General features: G+C 41.2%; 1 protein-coding gene across 7 annotated transcripts in view; it reads left to right on the top strand.

Annotated features, from left to right (window-relative positions):
* The first annotated feature begins 2,707 nt into the window (after positions 1-2,707).
* LOC110144065 (soma ferritin-like) overlaps positions 2,708-11,162 on the top strand; it is a 43,221-nt gene continuing 34,766 nt past the window's right edge. For all 7 annotated transcript variants that reach the window (XM_070455018.1, XM_070455020.1, XM_020903881.2 and 4 more), the window contains exon 1: positions 2,708-2,931. The gene's annotated coding sequence lies outside the window, so the exon portion shown is untranslated. The remainder of the gene's footprint in view (positions 2,932-11,162) is intronic.

Genomic DNA, 11,162 nt, shown 5'->3' with positions numbered 1-11,162 from the left:
CAGGGGATCTTCCCAACCCAGGGATGGAACCTCTGTCTCCTGCATTGGCAGGCACATTCTTTACCACTGACCCACCAGGGAAGCCCAAAAGAAACGTTAGTGGGGTATTAACCCTTCTTGGGTGGTCTAGACCACTAGAAAGAATATCTCAAGATGTAAGAGAGGCAGTGAAGGGCAGATGGTGTCTGTGTTCAGAGAAGAAAGATCCACTGGGCAGGATGGGACCTCAACCGCATCAGGGATACTCTCGCTGCATCCTGGATTCCAGGCCAATGCACCAGCCCACAGTCCCTAATCACTGCTAATCCCATTCCTGCCGCCCCTCTCTTCACCTGACCAACTCTTGTGTGCCTTTCAGAACTGGGCTCTGGCCTCGCCTCCCATGATGCCATCCCTGACACTCCCAGGTTGCCTTGGATAGCATCTTCTCCTCGCCTCAGCCTCTGTGCTCACCTCTACCTAATACTTGTCCTACAGACGACAATGTCGGTTTACCCAACAGACTGTGAGCTTCATTAGAGCAGGCTCTTTGTATCCCCAGTGCCTAGCACAGTGCCCAGAAGGTAGTTGGCCTTGAATGTTTATAGAATGAATGAACAGAGGGCAGACTAGATTGGAGAAATGGCCAGGTGTTCCGAAGGAGTCAAGAAGAGTGTTGTGAGACAGTGAAATGGGGGTAGGGGGGCAAAATGAATGAAGGAAGTTAAAAGATACAAACTTTCAGTTATAAAATAATTCTGGGGCTGTAAGCTACAGCATGGTGACTATAGTTAACAATACTATATTGTATATTTGAAAGTTGCTAAAGGAGTAGGTCTTAAAAGTTCTTATCACAAGAAAAAAATGTTAACTCTGTATGGTGATGGATGTTAACTAGCTTATTGCAACCATCATTTTGCAATAGATACATGTTTATAAAATCATTATGTTGTACACCTAAAATCAATTTAATATTATAGGTCAATTATACCTTAATTAAAAAAAAAAAAAACAGAAAAAGAACTGTAACTCAAGAAAGGGTTTCTTTGCCTTTTCCAGATGCCTGTGATGGAATTTGACTGAGCCTGGTTGTGATGAATGAACTTCATTAATAAAAAGGAAACTCTCTGGCCCATTAGTGCCTTAATTCTGGGAATACCCCTAAAGTTAGTAAAAGATAAGCAGACACAGGCTGTTTTGAACATTTGTCCAGGCAGATAGGCTGGTCTTGAGCCCAACTGTCTGCTAGTTTTCAGATTTCCACCGCTCCCCATCCTTAGCCTTTCTATGCACGGGGCCTCTCTCATTTCTTCGTCTGGTTTCCAGTGCCTTCCCTACCCTCAGCTTGTTATGCTATGTTTGAAAAAGACCTTAACAGCCTGATCAGTGCAAATTTTAACCACAATTCCTAGGGATTCAAATGGTCTTCAGGGCAGACACTAGTATGTAAGTTTTATTTGTCAGTGTGGAGTAAAAGACAAGCCCTAATCAAGCAATTTCAAGCATCAGAAAGTTGACGGGGATAAAATCCTTTAAGTTTACAGTAAGTAGAAAGATGTCAGGTGTAAGGTAGAGGTTCTCATCTGACTAGCCTTATTCAAGGTCACAAGGTATAGGTACATTATCAGTTTTCAAATCCACGTGCTTTGCAGAATCCTTATGGTCTTCCCCTCTTCTATGCCCTAAAGTTGTCAACTAAAAACACATTTCACAACCTTAATGTTAAGAGTTATGTTTCACAGATCACCAGCTCAGATTGGATGCATGACACAAGTGCTCGGGCCTGGTGCACTGGGAAGGCCCAGAGGGATCGGGTAGAGAGGGAGGTGGGAGCGGGGGATCGGGATGGGGAATACATGTAAATCCATCGCTGATTCATGTCAATGTATGACAAAACCCACTACAATATTGTAAGGTAATTAGCCTCCAACTAATAAAAATAAATGGAAAAATAAATAAAGGGAAGAACAGCTCAAAAAAAAAAAGAGTTACGTTTCATTTGATGTCAATTTTTAGGAGGCAGCATCTCAAGTAATCCTGAGAGAGCTGTTTGGAGAAGGTGAGGGGTGGGGGTGGGGAGTCAGGATATATAGAAATTTTGCAACAAAGGGCAGGTAGTCTGAAGTCAAAAGGTTATTAACAATAAAGAAAACCAGGTAGCTCAAGTTAAGGGATTTAGTGCTTTTTCTATGCATGAGAAGGTGGAAGATCCTGGGCTCACTGAAATCATTCCTTTGACATGCACCTCACCTATCTGGGGCCAGTATCCTATGACTTCACAACCTGAGTTCCCTCAGGGCTCACCAGCTCACTGTTCAGTGGTGGCTGCAATCTCTGATGACTGTGATAGCCTTTGTTTACTAACACGGCAGGAAATATCCCATTTATCAAAGCGCTGTGGAACACAACTGATTTCAGGCCTGCCAATAATATAGGAGTCTGCCCTTTTGTAGAGAGAATTAGAAGAGACCCTGACATCCCTCTGGTAACTTTCCTGCCTTCTAACAACACATACACAGTCATAATGCCACTGCATTTACTAAATTGTACTATTTTCACCAATTCCCAAATTTGGAGGGCCAAACTTGAGAAATGTATTATTCAGGCGACTCAGTTTGGTTACTTTCAGCTAGCTACAGAAAGTCAGGCTAATTATTAGCACAGAACTGTATTGCCAAACAGATATGTTTGCCTTGGCTTACTTAGGCCAATTTATCAGAAATTCTAATGGGGGTGGTTGTTGGTTTATAGGGCTTCTCAGATGTTGCTAGTGGTAAAGAACCCAGTGCAGGAGACGTAAGAGGCTCGGGTTCTATCCCTGGGTCAGGAAGATCCCCTGGAGGAGGGCACAGCCACCCACTCCAGTGTTCTTGCCTGGAGAATCCCATGGACAGAGGAGTCTGGAGGGCTACAATCCATCGGGTTGCACAGATTCAGACATGACTAAAGCAGGTTAGTACGCACAAATGTGGGTTGATAGCAGTGAGATTATCAAAGAAGTGGAATTTTTGAGATTTTTACTCTATTTTTGACTGAGAATTGGCATTCTAAACTTTTAGGTCTTTAGAGGCAAATATTTACATGAATCATTAAAATGGTTTTTAAAGCTAAATATAAGCTAAATATCCAATTCAGTGTTGCTGACTTGTTCTTTTTCTTTACTGCAGTAATTTCGAAATTCGTTTTTCATAGAAGTATAGATACTACCAAGTATTCTGGAAATTTTTTATAAAATTAAACCATGGTGCCAGCCCGTTAAGTCTTTCATGTTCCGTCTTTAGCGCCTCTGTAATTCTTCCCTATAGTAATACGTATGTGATGTCTGGAGCTGCAACAATCATTTTGTGACCAAGATCAAGAAAGTCCCATGAGAAATATATTTCTCCTTCAATATTACAGAGCAGCAATATTGAAGGAGCCTGGCTCCTGATGACATTCTTGAGCAGATGCACCAGCCTTGGGCTGCCTACCTTTGTAGTAGTTGTTATACAAGAAAAAATAAATAAATAAGGTACTAAAAAATAATAAATAAGGTACTAGTTGTCAGATTTTCTTTTACTTGAAGCTTAAGTCGTTCTAATACTCTAATTATTCCTCCTTTGCTCAGATGCCCACCCTGGAAGCAATCAACAATAGCTAAGGGTAGGAGATAGGATCATGTTAAGACACAGGGGACCTCCCTCTGTAATCAGTGTTGGAGAGAATGGGCGGTGAGTGTGGGATGTCATTTCTAGAAAAGGGAAAATATGATAAGCAAATTATATTATAAATGCCTACTTTAGAGAGAAGTTTTTGAAGATGATTCCAGCTATTGAGCCAGTGTAGATCTAAAATTAACAAAAATATGAAATTCAGAAAGAGAGGAGACAGGGGGTAATCACTTTGATCCAGACAGTTATTGAAAGAGTTGTTTCCACCAGCTTAGCTGAAGCTCTCCAGATGTTCATTTGTGTGAATGCAGGAGTTCCACTCTTTCCACCCACCCCTTCAACTACACTATGTTCTCAACATTCATTAAAAATGTCATGGGTCAGCTGAAAAGAGGGGGGTGGGGGAGTCATTTTGGAAAATGTTAGGAAAAAAGTGTGACATATGCAAGTGTCCATTCTGTTAGGCAGTCAAGGAACGATGGGCATTAGATTGCTGTTGAGTAATCCTAAAGAGCAGACAGAAAGAAGAATAACAATAACAGTGCTCCTGGGTACCTGCCTCCATGATGACTTCATGACACTTGCAACTGGTGGTTTTTGCATAAAAGATGAAAGATGCTCCTCCCATTTATGTCATGGAGAGTTCATCTCAGGTGGTGGATGGACTACAATGCTGCTGCTTCTGCTAAGTTGGTTCAGTCGTGTCTGACTCTGTGCAACCCCATAGACGACAGTCCACCAGGCTCCTCCGTCCATGGGATTTTCCAGGCAAGAGTACTGGAGTGGGCTGCCATTGCCTTCTCCAATGCATGAAAGTGAAAAGTGAAAGGGAAGTCGCTCAGTCATGTTCGACTCTTTGCGACCCCATGGACTGCAGCCCACCAGGCTCCTCCGTCCACGGGATCTTCCAGGCAAGAGTATGGAGTGGGGTGCCACTGCTTTCTCCAATGGACTAGAATACTGTCTTGGAAAAGGAGAGGGTAACAGGCAGGAAGGCTAGGGGCTCCCAAAAGGAGGAACTAGGCTGCAAGTGTCAGATGTTTTTTATCTCTCTCTTAAGTGGCAGGAGGAAAAAAGCTACAAGTGTCAGATTTTTTTCCCTTCTCTATACAAAATTAAAAGGAGGTTTCTTTTAGAATTCTGTCTTGCCATGACGGTACCTAGTTCCACCGGAACTTAACTTTTCTCAAACCTTGAGCTAACCAATGTGTTTTTCTATGGAAATATTCTTCTTAAGCTATGTTAATGAATGATGTGTTTACCCTAGACTCTGTCTTTCTTCAAGCCAGTTCTGTCTAAGTCTCAGAACCTATAATGGCTCAACAAAACAGTGTGTTTTACCCATGGAAATGTTTTCTTAAGCTATGTTAATGAGCCTATGTATTTGCTTGGAAACCTGTCTTTCTTCAAGATTCAAGGTGATCGTTTTATGGCCCAGGATGACTCACCTTGTGCCATTGCTATCTCAAAATGAATGTTGTGGGAAAAGGGCCTGATACCACTCTCTGAGTTTTGAGACGTTTCCTTTCTCTATAATTGGAGAGCCTGCTGATAGGTATATAACTCCTTGCCAAAAACTAGCAATGGGACACTCTTTCTGCCCCCTTCTGATGGTCTGTGTCAGAAGCTTTCTCTCTTCTACAGTTTAATAAAACTTTATTACACAAAAACTCTGAGTGATCAAGCCTTGTCACCAGCCCTGGATCAAATTCCTCTCCTCCAGAGGCCAAAAATCCAGGCATCTTTCATGGCTCAGCAGCAACCTTTCAGAAAAATATACATTTAAAGCCTTTTAACTTAAACTCATTAAACCCAAACATTTTAGTAAGTTTAGGAGTCAAGAATCAGTTTCCTTCGTTCTCTGCCTCTATCTAGAGTGAACTTTTCTCTTGTATCTATCTGTTTAGCTCAGACCAGGAGCTGCTTCTAGAAGTGATGGGGTTGAATGAGTGTGGAGGGAGAGAGAAGTACCCATTTGAAACACTTCCCTCATTACAGACACATTGAACTTAAGATCCTGGTGGTCTGTGTAAACTGAAATGAGGGTCTAGAGAGGCGTAAGGACTGAAAGGGTAGATTTATGAGATGCCCATAGCTAAAGTGATGAAAAGTTCACAGAATAAGTTTGAAACAGAGGGGTGAAGGGCTCAAAGTTAGAAGACAGGGCACCAGACACATTTAGGGATAAAAGAAACAAGAAGTCTTACGTCCCAGAAGCAGGCGATGGGGAGCCAAGGAGGAAAGTGTGGCCAGTGGATAGAAAGCTGCACCTTCTGACCAGAGAGCTTAGTGCTGAGTTCTGGATACTAGAAATTATGAAATCATTGGATTCCTCTGCAACAAGAGCTTCAGAAAACCAGAGGAGAGGGCAGGTAATTTAAAAGAAGGCATAGAACAATAGTAGCTGGGTAGGCACTTATAAGCCTGATCTCTTGTCTGAGTTGGAAGGCTTGAGCATGCTTTTGTTTTTTGCTGAGAAGAGTGAGGCAACAGAGAACTAAAAATGCAAGAATAGGCACCATCAGGAGACCCTGTGGCCAGACCCAAGGTTTAATTCCTTTGCTCCTTTTCCCAAATTGAACCATTCAACCTCCAGTAAGAGAGCACAAAGGTCAAGGGGAATGGGAATGAGGACGGAGGGAAAAGATTAAATACTTTTGGTCCTAATATATGTAGCTTCAAGGGATCAGGCTTTCTTGCTCTAAGTATTTGACCCCACCCCCCCCCATTCCAACCAGTTCTGAGGCAGCCTGTCCGAGTCTCCACTGTAATCAAGAGGTTATGAGAACTTTGTGGGATAACTATTCTCAGTCATACTGAGTCCTGGTCATTCATTCTTCCTGTAGACATTTATTTAGCACCTTCTATGTGCTATGTTGAAAACAACCCCATAGAAGAAAGAGCCACTGTTACTACCTTCACATGATGGATCAAGAAACTGAAGCTTAGGTTTAGACATAGAGCAAGTGTGGAGTTTGTTTCTGATGTTTTAACATTACTTTACTATCTGATTCACAGCCATTCTACTAAAACAATGAGACAGTATTTTCTAAATCCCTACATCTTGCTAGAAATTTCAGAGTAGACAAAGGAGCTAGGACCCTCTCCCACTCTCCTAGAAGGAAATTCCATTTGAGCCACCAGACAATCTCCTTAAATGAAATATCACACCATCAGTACCCATTTTGCATGGTACTTTGGGATCATAAAAATGACCATGCGAACAGAAGCCTAACAAATCAATCTTAATAATCAATGTGAAAAAAGAACTGACTGTTCTGTAATCTTTAAAATATTTTGTCAAAACATTAAAGATTTGGTCACTGTAAGTTATAAATAAAAAATATCAAAACTAATATTTACTTAGTACCCTTCAATTTAAAACATTAGAAACATTCAGAAGTAAAGTGTTTTATTTCTTTGTACTTATCAAGAATAGTTTTGGGAATTGCCTGGCTATCCAGTGGTTAGGACTCTGTCCTTTCACTGCACATGGGTTCAGTCCCTGGCTGGGAAACTAAGCTATTGCAAGCAGTGAGGTGTGGCAAAAAAAAAACCTGTCTTTTTTGCTGTATATCTTGCAATATGAAACAAGCATCTTTTCTATTCCTTAGTGAATTGTCAGTCTCCTTTCTAAGTGTGTATTAGCTTCCTTTATTTTATCCTTGCACCTTTGGTATTTTCACATATTCCAAGAGTTCTGTAACGTGAAGATTTCTTGATTGTTTCTTTGTTTACCACCAACACTTCCTCTGGGATGTCTTTATCTGGCTTGTCATAACCGCTTTTTCATCTAAGTCCATAAGTTAACCTTCACGAAGTTCCTGTTGATGCTTAATGTTTTGTGTCAACTTGCTTGGGCCATTGTGTCCAGACATTTAGTCACATTCTTGAATTGCACCATCAGCTTTCAGCTAGGTCTCCAGTACAGTGGTTCACTCTGCACATTTTCGCTTGTCGGCCTCCATAGTCATGTGAGACAACTCTTTAAAATACGTCTCTCACTATGTGTGTGTGTGTGTGTGTATATATGCATGTCCTGTTTATTCTCTTTCTCTGGAGAACATGGACTAACAGCTCCTCTAGCTAAGCATCTGTGTCTCATACAGTGGCAGTGATGGCATTTCCTTGATCAGCTTTTTCTAATTCCGTTTATATTCAATTAGAATTTCGCTTTTTGTATCTTTACTCCACTCTCATCTCTGTTGTCCAATTATCATTTTTGTAAAATGTCACATGGATTTATCACTGGTAGGCAAAGAAGCAATGTAGCTAGACACTTTGCTCTCTGTATGTAAACTGACTAGCAGATGTGCAGTGGTCAGTCACCAACAACCCTTCTTTTTTTAATTTTTATTTTATATTGGAGTATAGCTGATTGACAATGTTGTGATAGTTTCAGGTGCATGGCAAAGTGATTCAGTTATATTGATATGCATACATCTATGACCCCATTCTTTTTCAAGTTCTCTTCCCATATAGGTTATTAAAGAATATTGAGTAGAATTCCCGGAGCTACGCATTAGGTCCTCATTGATTACCTGTTTCTAAAAATAACCCATCTTATTTATTTTTGGTTGCACTGGATCTTCGTTGCTGCATGCCGGCTTTCTCTGGCTGCAGTGAGCAGGGGCTACTCTGCGTTGCCACGCATGGGCTTCTCACTGTGGTGGCTTCTCTCGTCGCAGAGCACAAGCTCTAGGCTCACAGGCTTCAGTAGTTGCGACACTCGGACTCAGCAGGTGTGGTGGATGGGCTCAGCTGTTCCACGACATGCGGGATCTTCCTGGACCAGGGATCCAACCTGTGTCCCCTGCAGTGGCAGGCAGATCTCCATCCATTGTGCTGCCAGGGAAGTCCTAATTATTTATTTTATATATAGTACTGTATATATGGTAATCCCAACTTCCCAATGTATCCCTCCCCCAGCCCCATTTCCTCTTTAGTAACCATAAGTTTGTTTTTGAAGTCTGTGAGTCTGTTTCCATTTTGAGTATAAGTTCATTTGTATCATTTTTAAAATCCCACATATAAGTGATATCATATGGCATTTGTCTTTGTCGGACATATCGCACTTAGTATGATCATTTCTAGGTACACCCAAGTTGCTGCAAATGGCATTATTTCATTTTTTATGGCTGAGTAATATTCCATTGTATGTATATACTACATCTTTTTTATCCATTCCTCTGTCAATGGACATTTATGTTGCCACCAACAGACTTTCAAAAAAAGTAATGTGATTGGTCAGTGAATAGCATGTGCATCTGTTATCTATGTAGTGATCCATGGACTAAAGGGCTAGCACCAAGTTTGTACTTTATATATCCATCTCTATCTCTGTCTACCATTTATACATGTGTGTGGGTGGGTGGATGTGTGAGTGTAGTAACTGAAATTTGAACTGTGTGGTTGGGCAACCAGTCATATTTAACTAAAGCACAGTAACTAACTTAAATGTATGCATACTGAAGCCATGCAACGCAAGGACTGCTTCCATTTACTTTTGAACTGATTGTCTAGGTCTATAAATCTCTACTATGAAGGACAGTCCCTTGGACAGCAAAGAGATCAAACCAGTCAATCAACCAGATCAAACCAGATCAAACCAGATCAAACTAGATCAAACCAGTAAAGAAAATCAACCCTGAATATTCATTGGAAGGACTGATGCTGAAGCTGGAGCTCCAATACTGTGGCCACCTGATTCAAAAAGCTGACCCATTGGAAAAGACCCTGATAAAGCTTGAGGGCGGGAGAAGAAGGGAGCGAGAGAGTATGAGATGGTTGGATGGCATCACCCACTCAATGGACATGAGTTTGAGCAAACTCTAGGAGATAGTAAAGGACAGGGAAGCCTGGCATGCTGCAGTCCATGGGGTCTCGAAGAGTCATACACACTGAGCAACTGAACAACTGTGATGGATAAGAAAACAGGTTCTCAACTGAATCAGCAGCACATATGTAAAAGTTGTATCATTTCATTAACTGTTATTTTTTAAATACCTGATACTTGCTTTCTTGCCTATTTTCTGTGAATAGCTGGCTGCTTAGAAAGTCACATAAAAATGTTCAAATATAGAAGGTGGTTTGTGGTACAGACAGCTATTTGTCCACTGAAAATCTGTTCTCCAATTCTTCCTTGAATTATGAAAGTCAAAGTTTTATTGCGGCATATAGTTCTCTCACTAAAGACTACATTCCCACCCTTCCTTGAAGATTATGGCCAAATTCTGGCCTATGGGATGTGAGCAAAATTGTTGCATGCCACTTCTGGGTTTGTCATGAAAACGAAAGGATGTGTTCTTCCCTGGCCATTTTTCCATTGGTTAGGATACAGATGGAAGTGGATCAGCTATTCTGAACCCCAAATGGAATTTGTATGTTGAGTGTAGCTGTCAGAGCTACTATCTCTGAATAGTTATATTAGAGAGAATAAACGTCAATCTTGCTTTAGCCACTACATTTTGGGATCTTCTTGTTATAGACATTTAATTCTAACTAGTGGATGGTTTCCTGTTTGGGAATAAGCAATAGTATAACACAGTAATACAGGGGATTTACATATATTTATATCACACTGAAGAGTTAATTGATTCTCTTCCCTTCCAGCTCTAACTTAAAGAGGACAAGAAAAAACAGAAGGTTCTAAGTGTAATCCCCTTCGAGAAAATAAATTGAGCAGACCCTGTTGAAGACAATTAATGATGTCATGAAGCCACCACAGATAGGATGAGTAAGATCTGTCCCTCTGCAGAGTGCATTTCATGTTTCACATTTAGCAGTTACTGTGCACTAAGGCTATGAGCCTCTATTTCTAGTCACCAGACATGCTGGGATGGAGGCTTCCAATAATTAAATTTCTAGGGGCTGCTAAAATCTGATGAGAGACAGTTACTGGAATAATTACATAATTTTTGTGGCAAAATAAATTTAACATAGTGTTAATCAGTTAAGCCGTTGACATGGAAATACTTTATCCTAATGCAGTTCTTAAAATTTGTGCATCATGAGATATGACTCTTCAGTAAGTGAAGTGAAGTGGCTCAGTCATGTCCGACTCTTTGCAACCCCTTGGACTATAGCCCACCAGGCTCCTCCGTCCATGGGATTTTTCTGGCGAGAATACTGGAGTGGGTTGCCATTTCCTTCTCTAGGAGATCTTCCTGATCCAGGGATTGAACCCAGATCTCCCACATTGTAGGCAGACGCTTTACCCTCTGAGCCACCAGGGAAGTCAAGCAACAGATTAAAAAGATCTGATTTAACATGAACAAATGCATAACACTTCCTTTGTGCCTCAACTGGTAAAGAATCCGCCTGCAATGCAGCAGACTTGGGTTCGATTCCTGGGTTTCAAAGATCCCCTGGAGAAGGGAAAGGCTACCCACTCCTGTATTCTGACCTGGAGAGTTTCAGGAATGTGTTCGTTAGTCCACGGAGTTGCAATTTCAATTCAACTCAATGCGTAATACTTGTGTATATGCACTAGAGGGCACTCACCTACTGTTTTCTAGTTGAGCAAAATGGTTT

Source organism: Odocoileus virginianus, chromosome 25, assembly GCF_023699985.2.
Source record: "Odocoileus virginianus isolate 20LAN1187 ecotype Illinois chromosome 25, Ovbor_1.2, whole genome shotgun sequence".
NCBI lineage: Eukaryota > Metazoa > Chordata > Mammalia > Artiodactyla > Cervidae > Odocoileus > Odocoileus virginianus.
Note: the sequence above shows the minus strand (reverse complement) of the source record. Positions and strands in the feature narration are given on the sequence as shown.